Source organism: Macrotis lagotis, chromosome 1 (assembly GCF_037893015.1).
Source record: "Macrotis lagotis isolate mMagLag1 chromosome 1, bilby.v1.9.chrom.fasta, whole genome shotgun sequence".
NCBI lineage: Eukaryota > Metazoa > Chordata > Mammalia > Peramelemorphia > Peramelidae > Macrotis > Macrotis lagotis.
Genome location: NC_133658.1, coordinates 130,444,683 through 130,458,074, shown reverse-complemented (window position 1 = coordinate 130,458,074; position 13,392 = coordinate 130,444,683). Strand labels below are relative to the sequence as shown.

General features: G+C 40.7%; 1 long non-coding RNA gene across 1 annotated transcript; it reads left to right on the top strand.

Annotated features, from left to right (window-relative positions):
• The first annotated feature begins 5,881 nt into the window (after window positions 1-5,881).
• On the top strand, window positions 5,882-12,721 carry LOC141514214 (uncharacterized). Its single transcript, XR_012475970.1, has 3 exons — window positions 5,882-8,805; window positions 9,486-9,879; window positions 12,283-12,721. It is a non-coding gene; the product is annotated as an uncharacterized LOC141514214 (long non-coding RNA).
• Window positions 12,722-13,392: the final 671 nt, after the last annotated feature.

Here is a 13,392-nt window from a genome sequence, read left to right as displayed (position 1 = left end):
CAAAGTCAAGATAAGAAGCACAAAACCAGCAAAAATATGTTACATATGGGTCCCAAGGTCAGTTTCAGACTTGTACTATTTTGGATGCTGTGACTGGCATTCCATAGAGATACCATTATATAAATGCATTCTCCACCCCTCATGATGCTTGAAGAATGAGATTTTTGACTCCCCCCCTTCTTTTCTATTATATTATTCTTCCCCTCTGTCAAGGCATAAGAAGAATGGGATTGGGGACAAAGGCTGCGGCTCAACCCTCAGAACACCTCACTCAGTCTTCCATGGCTCAGCTTCTGCTTCTTGGGCAAGGTCATGGATCAGGAAAAAAGGCTCCTCAGGATGAGGACTTTTTTTTTTCCTGGCTCCAAGAAGCTTTATGGTACCTTTGACTATCAGTTATCAGAAACTTCAGCCCCCCAAATCAGATTCACTGGAGTTTTTCCCCTTAGGGAAGGTCAGTGGTTCTATTTTCCTGGGACTTAGTATAGCTGTTGAGGGCAAATCCAGAGGAGAGGGAACAAAGGAATAACTTTAAAAGGGATATCTCTTACAATGACTTCAGAGCTAAGGACCACCCCACCTCCACACACAAATATAAGGGGGATGGCCAGAGTCACAGCTGTAAACCTGTGAGCTCAAGGAGGAAATCTAAAGCTTCAACAATAGAATTTAGGGGGTAAAGTTATAAATTTCTCTGCTGACACCAAGGGAAAATTTTTTGCCTTTACTGGGATTCCATATTGAATCATTGCCACAGAAGGATATATTTTGAGATGGAAAGGACTTCAAAACCATATAGTCTCATCTTATAGTTGGAAAAACTGAGGCCCAGAGATGGTGACTTTTCCAACTTGCCCATGCTCACATATAACTTGCCCATGCTCACATATAACTTGTTCATGCTCACATATAACTGAAGAGTTAGTATTTGAACCATACAAGTTGTGATAACTCTTCCTGGGAGGTGATCAAAAAAACAGGTCATCTGCTAAGTGAAGGAGAACACAGGGATAACCAAAGAGGGGATTAATGGTAGATAGTCCTGAGCTTCAGTAATTGGGTGTAGTAATTGAGTGGAATGTGGCCGACTTAGTCTGGAGTTCTCTCCTGGGACATGGAGAAGAGAGATTTGTGTGTGGGTCAGTGTTAGTGTATATTTGTCTTTATCTATGGGTCTGTCTATGGTTTCATGTACAATTGTCTCTTCTCTCCAGTATCTATTTCAATGTGTATCATCCTAGGAATGTGTCTCTCTGAGACTCAGTATATGTCTATTTGTTCTTGTGTGTGTATATCTATATCTATTGGTGCTTGTGTCCTCAGGGGCCAGCCTTGGTGATCTGAGTTAAGAAGTAAGAGGTTTCTGGGTAGATGGATGGCTCCTGGAGAAGGTGTCCAGCAGGCTCAGACAAGTGCTACTTACACCTGTGGATGTGGTAGTCAAAGATGAAGATCCAGAACAGAATGATTTCAATTACCACCTTTGTGGTGATGTCCAGCCTCCTAGCACATAGTTTGATACAGATTGTGCTCAAGCCTGAGCCTAACACATTCATGCTGAACTTGTCTTGGCTGCTGTTCCATCTGCTATATTGAATGGGGCTCTCCTAGGGCTCCATTCTTCTAAAGTAGGACTGAGAGAGTGTTTTTGCTGCTCTGGTGGATAAAGAACTCCAAAGGAAGCTTGTTCTTCTCAGACGTAGAGGAGTAAGTTGGATGCAGAGGCTTTGTCCTCTCCCCTCACTCATCTGCAGCTCCCTTCCTGTCTCCCAGACCTCCAGCTCTGGGTCTTAGATGAAAAGGCCTTCACTTTTTCTCTAGCCTTTGGCAGAAGTTACAGTGGGGAAATTTATAAAACCAGTAGTTCAGCTTGGTGGGCTATTCAAATGAGACTTTTGAAAAGAGTTATTAAATCTCTATAAAACCTTAAGTTTATATTATGCTCAATAATTTTTAAAGCATCATCACGTTCATTTTTACTTTTAATCCTATTAAGAAGCTTTTAATCTATTGGATAGGTAATATTATCCCATTTCTAGAAAGGAAGAGGGAAGCCAAGAGAGTTAAGAGATTTGTCCATGGTTAAATAGCTGGTTAGTGACAGTAGTAGTTGTAATTGTAGTAGTAACAGTAGTAGAAATAGAAGTAGTAGTAGTAATAGTAGTAGTAGAAGAAGTAGTGATGGTAGGTAGTAGTAGTAGTGGTGCTTGGTAGTGGTAGTAGTAATGGTAGGAGTGGTAGTAATAGCGGTAGTAATGAAATAATGATAGGTTATATTTATCTCAATATGACAAGTAGTGAAGTATAGTGAAAAGAGCCAGGAGACCTTCTAATCCCAGCTCTGATTTATACTAGCCATGTGATCCTTGGCATATTAACTTTTCTGAGTCTCAATTTGCTCACCTGTAAAATGGGTTCAATAATAATTGTGGTGCTCAGGTGAGAGATTGCCTGTGTGGAAAGTGCTTTGTTAACTTTAAAGGATTATAGAAATACGAGCAATTATTATTATCCAGTACTTTACAGTATGCAGACCATTTTCATGTAGGTTCTCTTGTTTGATACCTGCATGGTAGCAATAGAGATGTGTTAATTAGTTTACTGAGCAGCAAACAAAAGCCCAGAGATGTCAAGTGACTTATAGAAGGTCACTCGGTTGGTGATAAGGCTGATACTATAATGTGGCATGGTGCTGAATTTTACTATTAAACTTGAGTCAAGAGACCTGAGATTGAACGTGGTTCTGTTCCTTACAACCTGTACAAAGGGAACTTGGTGTTACAGTGGATAGAGAGCATTGTATTTGTAGAACTGAATTTGAATCCAGCCTCAGACACTTAGGTGTTTGGTTCTGGTCAATTCACTTAACCACTTGTTTGTCTCAGTTTCCCCAGTTATGAAACAGGGATAATAATAAGTACCCACCTCCCAAGTTGTATGGATCAAATGAGATCTTATTTGTCAAGTGCTTAGAACAATTCCTGAACATAGTAAATTCTTATTTCCTTCCTGGGTGACTTTGAGCAAGTCACTTAGCTTCTCTTGGCCTTTCAGGTATATCCCCATTAGTGATCTGTAAGCTCCTCGAGGGCAGGAAATGTTTTTGCCTTTCTTTGCATCTCTAATGCTTAGCACAGTGTCTGGAACATAGGAGATAATAAATATTTGGTGATGATGATGGATTTGTTGACCCTTAAGGAATACTGTATCTGTAATCCTATTGCACATTATAGGTTGTCAGGGTCTTTCAGAAAATTTTATGATTAATTTGTGATATGAGTGTCTTGATTGATACCATGCTGAAAATCCACAACAGTGGGCACACCTCTTTCCTCCTAGCTATGAAGGGAGGACAACATTATCAAAACATCATGGTGGGTGGCTCCAGTGAGCTGGAAAACCAGAAGCTGTGTTGGGTTTGATTTGTGAGGGAGGAAGGCAGGGTGTAGGAAGGGCTATTTGGAATGTGTGACTTCAGCTCTGGGCTGTTTGCAAAGAAAATGACAGGACCCTTGGAAGGAGAGTAGGAATGTCCCCAGCCTTTCAGGCTTCACCAAGTGAAAGGACTTGGTTTCATAACACAAATGTCTTTTCCTCTTTCATTAGCCAGCAGACTCTAGGGTGGTGGCTTCAACTGCCTTCTCCCGTTTTTTGAAAGGTCAGTGAGGAGTGGGCCAGATGTGCTTGGATGGGGTGTGCCTTTCGATGAATTCAGGCCCCCTGATTCATGGGTGGCAGCTGCCACATTCTCTCAGCGTCTCTGCCGTGGATGAGCTCACTGGCAGCAACCTCAGCCAAAGCGGCCCTCCTTTCCTCCTCTCCTCTGCAAGGCTAGCCTCAGAGGAAAGAAGTGGGAGGTGAGTTTTCAAATGTCAGTGAGGCCTACAGAGTGCTGACTTTCAAATGCCAGGCATAACTGAGGCTGATAGGACTGAGAATAGGAACAGTGGAGGCCCATCAACTGCTAAGAATTCTTTGTTTTTCAGCTTCCCGTGGAGCCTACAGTGGCCCAATTGACTGAAACTTGGAGGCCTGGTCCTCCAAAGGGTTATGGACTTGTACAAGGTACAATGCTCCAGGCTAAAGGAATGACTAAGTCATGGTGGAATCTGCATCCAGGTGTTGGGGGTTCTATTAACAGGATCCAGACAGGCTGTTTCAGAAGTTCATTCTAAGGGGACAATCAGATGGGGGTGGTAGTGTCCTGTCTGACCTGTCTGAAGGACCGATCAAGGCTAGCCTTGCTTGAAGATAAGCAGTATGAGGGGGCAGCTAGGTGGCACAGTGGATAGAGCACTTGGAGTCAGGAGTACCTGGGTTCAAATCCGACCTCAGACACTTAATAATTACCTAGCTGTGTGGCCTTGGGCAAGCCACTTAACCCCATTTGCCTTGCAAAAATCTTAAAAAAAAAAGATAAGCAGTATGGTTTAATAGAAAGAACAAAAAGAGAATTTAGGACAGTGGGAGCTCAGCTCTTACACTGGCCTCAGTTTCCCTATCAGCAAATTGGAGATAATACTTGCATTACCTATCTTACATGGTTACTATGAGCAAAGTATTTTGTAAGAGTTATACAAATATGAATTATCATCATTGACATTATTATTATTATTATTATTATTAGGGATATATTAGGAAGAACCTCTCCTCTCTTTATAAAAGCATTCTTCAAACACTTGCCTGTTACTTACCCAAGACTATTCATGCATTCCACAAAACTATCATTCATTCATTCAGAGGCTTAAACAGTTCCTTGAACATACTAAATTTGTTAAATTTAATTAAACAAACATTTATTAAATACCTGGGGGGAAGGAGGATTGTTTTAAAGCTTTTTTTTTTTGAAAAGGCATTGTCCTGGCTCTCACAGAATTTCCAGGAGAATGGGACAATAAGACACTGAGGTGGTAAGAATAAAGTTACTGAATATATTATTATATATTTAAAAGGAATAGCAAGTTGTACATAACAGATTTTCAGTTTCATATATAGTCATCTTTTTTCTGTCCTATGTCTTGCAAATACTTGTTTTACTTTTTAAATACAGAAGCAAATGAATAAAATTAAAAAATAAGACACTAACTATAATACACAATATTAGAGGATAATTGGATTATTGAGTTATAAACCTAAGTTCATCTAAGGTCTTCAGAGAAAGATCCTTCCAGGTTCAGAGCTGGATTTGAAGTCAGAGGGCCACCATTCAAATCTAGGCTTTGGTAACTATGTGACCTTGGATAAGTCACTTGTCTCTGAGCCTCAGTTTCATCATTTATGAAATGAAGCCTGCCTGTATGCTTCCTTCCAACTCTACATTCTATGACTATAATATAATAGTCCATATAAGATAACTTATCAACTTATATCAGATTACTTGTTGTCATAGGATAGGGGTGGGAGAGGGAATAGAAAAATGTAGAGTTCAAAAGTTTACAAAAAAAATGGATGTTGAAAACTATCTTTGTATGTAATTGAAAAAAAATAAAGTAACATAACATTAAAAAAAAGATAATATACCACAGGAGAGACACAGAGTACTATAGTTCTAAAGATAAAAGGAAGATTATTTCTGACTGATTAGCCAGTGAGGTGACGTGGAAGGAGATAGAGAAGGCTATATAGAAGAGAAATCATTTGAGCTGTCCCTAAAGTGTGGGCAGAATTTAAATAGCTAAAGATGGGATAGCAATAAGAACAAGAGGAAGAAGAAATTTCAGGTAGAGGAAAGGCATGAGCAAAAGCAGAGAGGGAGGAAGCACAAGGCTTGTTGGGGGTGCATCACAATTTGTCATTGTTTGGTCGATGCATAAGGGACGTCAAGTGGAGTCATTAGGTTGGAAAGAAAAGTTGAGATACAATCTTGGAACCTGCCTTGAAAGCCAGAGTAAGAAACTTGAATTTTTTTGGTTAGGCAATGGCACTTGATTGAAGTGATGGTTTAGAAAGAATAATCTAGCTATGGCAGAAGAGGAAAATGTTCAGAAGAACGGCAGAAGCTAGAGGTGGGGAAAATGAGGCTATTTCAGTAGTCCATGCGAGAGGGAAGGCGAATTGCTACTGGGTGTGTAGCAACGAGAATGGAAAGTTGTTATTTAGTCATTTTCGGTTGTGTCCAAGTCTTCATGATCCCATTTGGGGTTTTCTTGTTGGAGATACTGGAGGGGTTTTTGCCATTTCCTTCTCTGGGAATGGACAGTAGGGGAATGCTATGAGTAGCAAGGATGTAGAACTAACTAGATATGAGGGCAGAGGGAAAGGAAGAAATCAAGGATGACCCTTCTCAGGATTCTAGGTATCCCCCTAAGATACCTTTCTGGGCATAAATTATCATGTCTTGTCCAAAAGACAGCACTGAATTCTTCAACATTTGGGGCCATAATCTAGGATCATGTGCGTTGTCCTCTGGCTTTGAGATTATAACTTCCTTCTCTTATATCTATCCTGGTTAGTTTTAATCCCTTTGCACCTCATTTTAAGTTATATGAGTTTCTGCTTTTATCTGGTCCTTGAATTTGATTCCCTACTCTGTACCCTATAACCTTCGCATTATCAATCTGTATTGGCTTCTTAGGTAGGAGCTCCCTAAGACATCTCTTTGCCTCTCCTAGTGATTTGATGGAGCTGTGATAACTCAGAAAGTTTGAACTTGATTAAATAGCAGAATGGTGGTGAGGCCCAGAAAAAGGGAAGAAAAGAAAGAAGCTAACTTGGAAGCACACACACTTGAAATGCCCAGCTATGATTATAGAGAGAGGATAAGAGAGAGGATAATTAGAATTGCACAAAGCCTGAGAAGAGAGTTTTGAGAGAAGAAAAAACAAAGAAACCAGCCAAATGTTGGATGAAAAGATGGAATGAGAAAAGGCAATTGGAACTAATCCTCAGGAAGTCATCAAGCACTTTAAAGAACCTTTTCAGCAGCATATGTGAGGTAGATGATAAAGATAAAGTTGATTACAAGAGCTTAAAGCAGGATCACTTTGTGAGGAGGTAGGAGCAAACACAAGGGACGTTTTGGAGGTTAGATGGTGAAAGGAAAGTGATTTGGTGGTAGCCCAAGGGAGTGGAAGGAGGAAGGGAAAAGGCTTTAAGGACAGAGACCCTTGGGCAGGTGTATTTATAGGAGAAGGACATAATGCAGAGGGAAATATTGAGAGAATAGAATAGAAAGAGGAAATGAGGAATCGTATTGAATCCCAGAGGAATTTTGCAAGGGATAGGAGAACAAAGGTACAATGATTGACTTTTGAAAGGAGGAAGGAAAGATCTTCCTTTTAAAGAAAAACTAACGAATCACAGGTACATTTGGGGTTAGACAATAATATTTAGTATTAAAAGGTCCCTTAGAGATCATGTGCAATCATGGGATCAGAGAGCTAGATTCAACCTGCCACCAAATCATCCTTCTTAATTATTGAATTAAAATGTCTAGGAGTGGAAATGCATAGATCACAAGGACTTTCAAAAGGGAAGATAGGAATAGCAGTGATTGAAGTGTCCAAGTCCTTACCAAGATGCATTCCTACCTTACCAGGATAAAGAAAAGGGGGAGATGTTATTTTTATCCCTTGATTTGTCTGAAGATCATGTGGGAGAGTAGAGGGAAAGCATTTGTGGGTAGATTCTGAGAGAACAGAAATCAAGATATGCTTGTGGAGAGGATTATTCTAGAGACTTTACAGTGTATCTCCCATTCATGATCCCAAAAAGAGAGGAGACAGTTGCAGGGGTTTCTCAGGAGGTGTGTTTAATTTAGGGACCTCTTTGCTGACTATGGAATTCTCTGCCTCACGCAGAGGATTCTAGTTCTATACCCATAATCTCAGAGCATAAAGCAGGAGCCAATATCCAGAGAGATTATATAGATGACCCCAGGATAGGCAATTGGTGAGAGGAGAGCCTTGGATTTGCCAGGTTCCCTGACTACAGAGACAAAATTATTTTTCACAATGCCATACTAGAAATTAAGTTATTTCTGATACTTTCAAGGAGGTCCTTCAAAGAAAGAGTTGGGGGGGAGGAGTAAGCAGATTAAGATATTAAAAGCCAGGAAAACTAAATTACTTGCCCAATCATGAAATCTTAAAACATCAGGAAGCAAGATTTCTAATCCCCTTTTTTTAGATACCAAGAAAACAAGAGATGATCTGCCTGAAGTCACACCGTAAGGAGCAGAGTCAGGCAGGGGATTTGAGTAAACTCACATAGCTTCAGAACTAGGCTAGGGAATGACCAACAGTTATGGAAAGAATTTGAGAGGGCCAGTGATTCTAGAGTGTTAATAAGGACACCCTGTGGGTAAATGACAAATGAAATTCAGATGGGTTTGATGACCTTGAGGAGTGTTGATGAAGGAAGAACTACATGTACAACAGGAAAGTGTTCAGGGAAGAGAATTCTGATCTGAGAGCTTATGTTGAATTGGTATAGGTCACATTAGGCATTCAAGGTGAGACAGGGCTAGTGGTAATGACTAAAATATTGGAGATGAGGGAATTCAAAAACTATGAGGACAAGGTGTTAGGTGGATCATCAACATGGATGTTTAAGTCACCAAGGATGATGTCAAAGACCAGGGTGGAGAGAGAGAGATTGTGAGCTAACTGTTGAAGTCATGGAGGAACATGAGTATGTTCCCTCGTTGTGCTCTCTGAGAAGAAAAAGAAGAATGAAAAGAAGAAATCTAATTTAAATGTCAGAATTGGAAGAGGGGCAATAGTGAGAACATCAGAATTAGTAGAATCTTTGAGATCACTCAGTGTTTAGTTCTCATTACTAATGAGGAAGCAAAAAGTCAAAGAGGTAAGTTATTTTGTCCAAAGTCACACAGAGTGTTAAAGGCAAGGCTGGGATGGGCACATCTAAGTATCTTGACTCCAAGACTGGTGCTAATTTCACTTTAACATGCTATCTCCCTAGCATGAAACAGGATGTATTAGATTATGTACATTTTGTAGGTTTGAGATTTGGAAATGACTTTAGAGGTCACCTAGGGCAACTTCTTCTTTTTACAGAGTAGAATACTAAGACCCAAAAAAGTTTAAGCATCCTGGCCAATTAGTGAATAGAATATGAGACTTTGACTCAGGAAATCCTGAGTTCAAATTTTATCATAGAAATTTAGTAGCTGTGTGATCCTGGGTAAATCAGTTGTCAGTCTCCATTTCCTCATCTGTAAAATGGGGTTAATTGTAGCACCTACCTCACAGGATTATTGGGATACTCAAGTATATTTAAAGTGCTTTTGAAAATCTTACAATGTTATATAGATTGAAGCTTTTTTTTTTAGCTTGTCCTTTACCTGTGATAGCAGTCATTTCAATGCAAAGAAGAGACAAGTTACTTTGTGTTGACATCTGCATACTACTTTCTCTTGCATTAAAAAATACTCTTGGGGGGTGGAGCCAAGATGGCAGCATGAGGGCAGGATTTCCCAGAAACTCTTTTCCAAAATATTCTAAAAATCTTACTAAATTTTCAAGAGACAGAATCCGCAGAAGGACCCAGTGAGGCATTCTCAAGCCCAAGGTAACCTGGAAGATCCCAAAGAAGGCTCTGTTTCATGGAAGTAGAGGGTTTGGCAGCACAGCAAGGATCACTCTGCACAGGAATGAAGGAGCTCCAGCCAATCCAGGGTGCCTGGGTCCCTGGGGGCACTGGTTTGTGGCAGCAGAAGCAGTTTTTAGACTTCCCAACCCAGGGAACACCCAAGTACAACTTGGAAGATTAGCAGGAAACCTCTGCCAGAGTGAGTCCAGAGCCCAGACCAGTGAGACCCTTGGTGTAGCCCCAGCCCAGGAAATGGAAGCAGGTCTGCAGAGCCACCCAGCAGGGAGTCATCTAGCAGCTGCTCCCAGAATGCTCTGCCCATAAAAGGTAAGGGGATGGGGGAGTTGTTGAGGGGATTGTTGAGTTCTCTCATCTGCCCCTGGTACTTTGTCCATATTGAGACCCTGGTCGCAGTCTGGGGCCTCCTATTGCCATAGAGCAGGGACCCTCCTCACAACTCCAGGGCAGAGGGGAGTGCTTGTGGTAATCCATAGACCAGAGCACAGGCCAGGAGAGCAGTCAGAGCCTCTTATAAGACCTTGAAGGAACTGAGGTTCCTGCAGAGGTGCCCCCCAAATATTCAAAGACTTGGGAAGTACCTCAAAACCAGGGCACAGGCTGGGGAAAAGAATAAACAGAAAAAAAGGAATCTGACTTTAGACAATTACTTTGGTCCCATGAAGGATCAAAACCCACACTCAGAAAATGACAAAGTCCAAGCTACTGTATCCAAAGTCTATATGAAAAATAGGAATTGGGCTCAAACTATAGCAGAGCTCAAAAAAGATTTTGAAAATCAAGTAGGGAGGTAGAGGAAAAATTGGGAAGAAGAATGAGAGTGATGCAGGAAAAACATGAAAACCAAGTCAGCAGCTTGGTCAAGAAGATACAAAAAAAAAATGCTGAAGAAAACATGTAAAAAAACAGTTTAGGTCAAATGGAAAAAGCTGTCCAAAAAGTTGAGGAGAAGAATACTTTAAAAATCAGAATTGGCCAGATGGAAAAGGAAATAAACTCCCTGAAAAAATTAATTCCTTCAAATGTAGATGGAAGCTAAGGGAAGCTGATGACTTTGTGAGGAATTAAGAAACAATAAAATAATACCAAAAGAATGAAAAACTAGAAGAAAACATGAAATATTTCATTAGAAAAATAACTGACCTGGAAAACAGATCCAAGAGAGACAATTTAAAAGTTAATAGGCTACCTGAAAGTCATGATTAGGAAAAGCACCTTGACTTTATTTATAAGAATATCTACAGGAAAATTGCCCTGATATCCTAGAAGCAGAGGGTAAAATAGAAATTGAGAGAATCCACTGATGTCCTCCAGAAAGAGATCCAAAAAAAAAATAACACCCCTGGAATATTATAGCCAAATTCCAGAACTCCCAAGTCAAAGAGAAAATATTACAAGCAACAGAAAGAAACAATTCAAATATCATGGAGCTGCAGTCAGGATTACATAGGACTTAGCAGTATCCACATTAAGGGCTCATAGAGCTTGGAATATAATATTCTAGAAGGCAAAAAAGCTTGGAATGCAACAGAGAATCAATGACCCAGCAAAACTGAACATCTTCTTCCAGGGGAAAAGATGGACTTTCAATGAACCAGGGGAATTTCAAATGTTCTTGTGGAAATGGTCATAGCTGAACAGAAAGTTTGTTTCTGTACAAATACAGGACTCAGGAAAAGCATAGAGAGGATGGAAGGGAAGAGCAAATTATAAGGGATTTAATGATGTTGAACTGCATGTATTTATGCATGGAAGATGATACTGATAACTCATGAACTTTCTCATTTAATAGAGCAATTAGAAGGAACATATTTAGACAAGGCACGGGAGGGAGCTGAATATGAAGGTATAACATATTGTAAAGATGGAGTCAATATGGGCTAAGATATTTCATGTAAAAGAGTCATGGAAAAACTTTTGCAATATAGTGGAAGGGGGGAAGGTGAGGGGAAATGAGTGAGCCTTCATTCTCATTAGAAATATCTCAGAGGAAACAACATACATGCTTAATAGGATATAGAAATCTTTTATCCTAGAGGAAAAAGAAGAAGAAGGGGATTGGGAGCAGGGGGAAGGGATGGGGAGGGGGAGGGAAGTGATGGAGGAGAGGGTAGATAGTGGGAGAGGGTGGTCAGATACAATACACTTTTTTTTGTTTTCTGCCAAGTGTTGGGTGGCTTACCCAGGCCCACACAACAACCAGGTGGTTGCTGGGTGTCTGGAATGGGATGTGGGTCTGGGGCCTCCTGGCTCCAGGGCCAGTGCCATTTGGGCACTGTGCCACTTGGCTACACACTTTTGAAGAGGGACAGAGTGAAAGGAGAGAGAAGATAGAATAAATGGAGTGGGAGGAATGGATGGAGGGAATTACAATCAGCAATAACAATTGTGAAAAAAATATGGAAGTAACTTCTCTGATGGACTTATGATAAAGAATGTGATCCACCCCAGAGACAGAGCTGATGGTGTCTGAACACAGACTGAAGCACATTCTTTTTTCTCTTTCTTTGATATTCTCATGAGGTTTTTATTTTTGTGGGGGAGGGGATATTTACTCTTACAACCAGACTATTTTAGTAAAGTATAAATAAATAAAAATGTAAATCAAAAAAATACTCTCAGGCAGCTAAGTGGCACAGTGGATAGAGCACTTGGTACTGGACTTGGGTTTTCCTTAGCCCCAGCTTACCTGTGCCTTGATCCACTTTCCAGGTGTTCCCGGCCTTGTTGACCAGCAACAATTTCAAGTGAAGAGTCTAAGAAAACCGGAGACAAGAAGAGTCTATTCAAGCAGTCTTTATGGCGTAGCTGTTACAGTTTTGCAGCTTCTCTTTTTCCCTGTTCCCTCCTGCCTTTCCTTTAAGCAGTTACATCTTGAACCTCTGCTTGTACTCTCTCTGTCTCTCTGTCTCTCTCTGTCTCTCTCTGTCTCTCTCTGTCTCTCTCTGTCTCTGCCGCTCCCCGGCTCTGCAACCCCCTGGCCCTGTGTCCCCCGCCAAATGTCCACAGCTTGAACATTCCCTTCAGTTCCTTGGTTCCGTGGAACTTGACCCTGGCTCCCTTCAGCCCTGGAGTCAGGAGGACCTGAGTTCAAATCCAGCCTCAGACACTTAATAACTGCCTAGCTGTGTGAACTTGGGCAAACCACTTAACCCCCATTGCCTTAAATAAAATTTTAAAAAAATATTCTGTTCATTAAAAAAAGTAATTTGGCCAAGATAATGCAGTTAATTTCTTTCATTCCATTTCTAACTCTGACCATACTTTCTTCTCCTCATCCACACTCTATTCCAGTATTGTGTTACATCCTTTACACTTTAATCCTCTGGGTCTGGAAGAGTGTGTTTGATGGTGTGTGTGTGTGTGTGTGTGTGTGTGCGTGTGTGAAGTGATTAGGTAAGAGGAATGAAGAAAGGGAAAGGAAAAGAAAGGAAAGAGAAAATAGAGGTGAAGTGGAGAAGAGGACAAGAGGAGAAAAGCATTTTTTATTATCTGTCAGTAGTCACTTCCTTCAACGAGCATTTGTTGAATGGTCTATCTCCAGTCGTCCTGATTCACATCTGACTACTGGACTCAGATGGCTCCAGAGGAGAAAGTGAGGCTGGTGACTTAGCATAGTATGCCCTCACTTAAAACCAAGTCATGTGCTTGCCATGGCATCATCACCTCCCTGATATCATTATCTTCTTCAAGAATGAAGAACAAGCATCATCATTATTAAGGGCCTGCTGTGTTTGAGGTACTGTTCCAGAAGGACTAGCATTTCTGGTATGAGTGTTTGCAGAACTCTTTTCAAGGCTACTCATCTACCTTTGGTGCTCA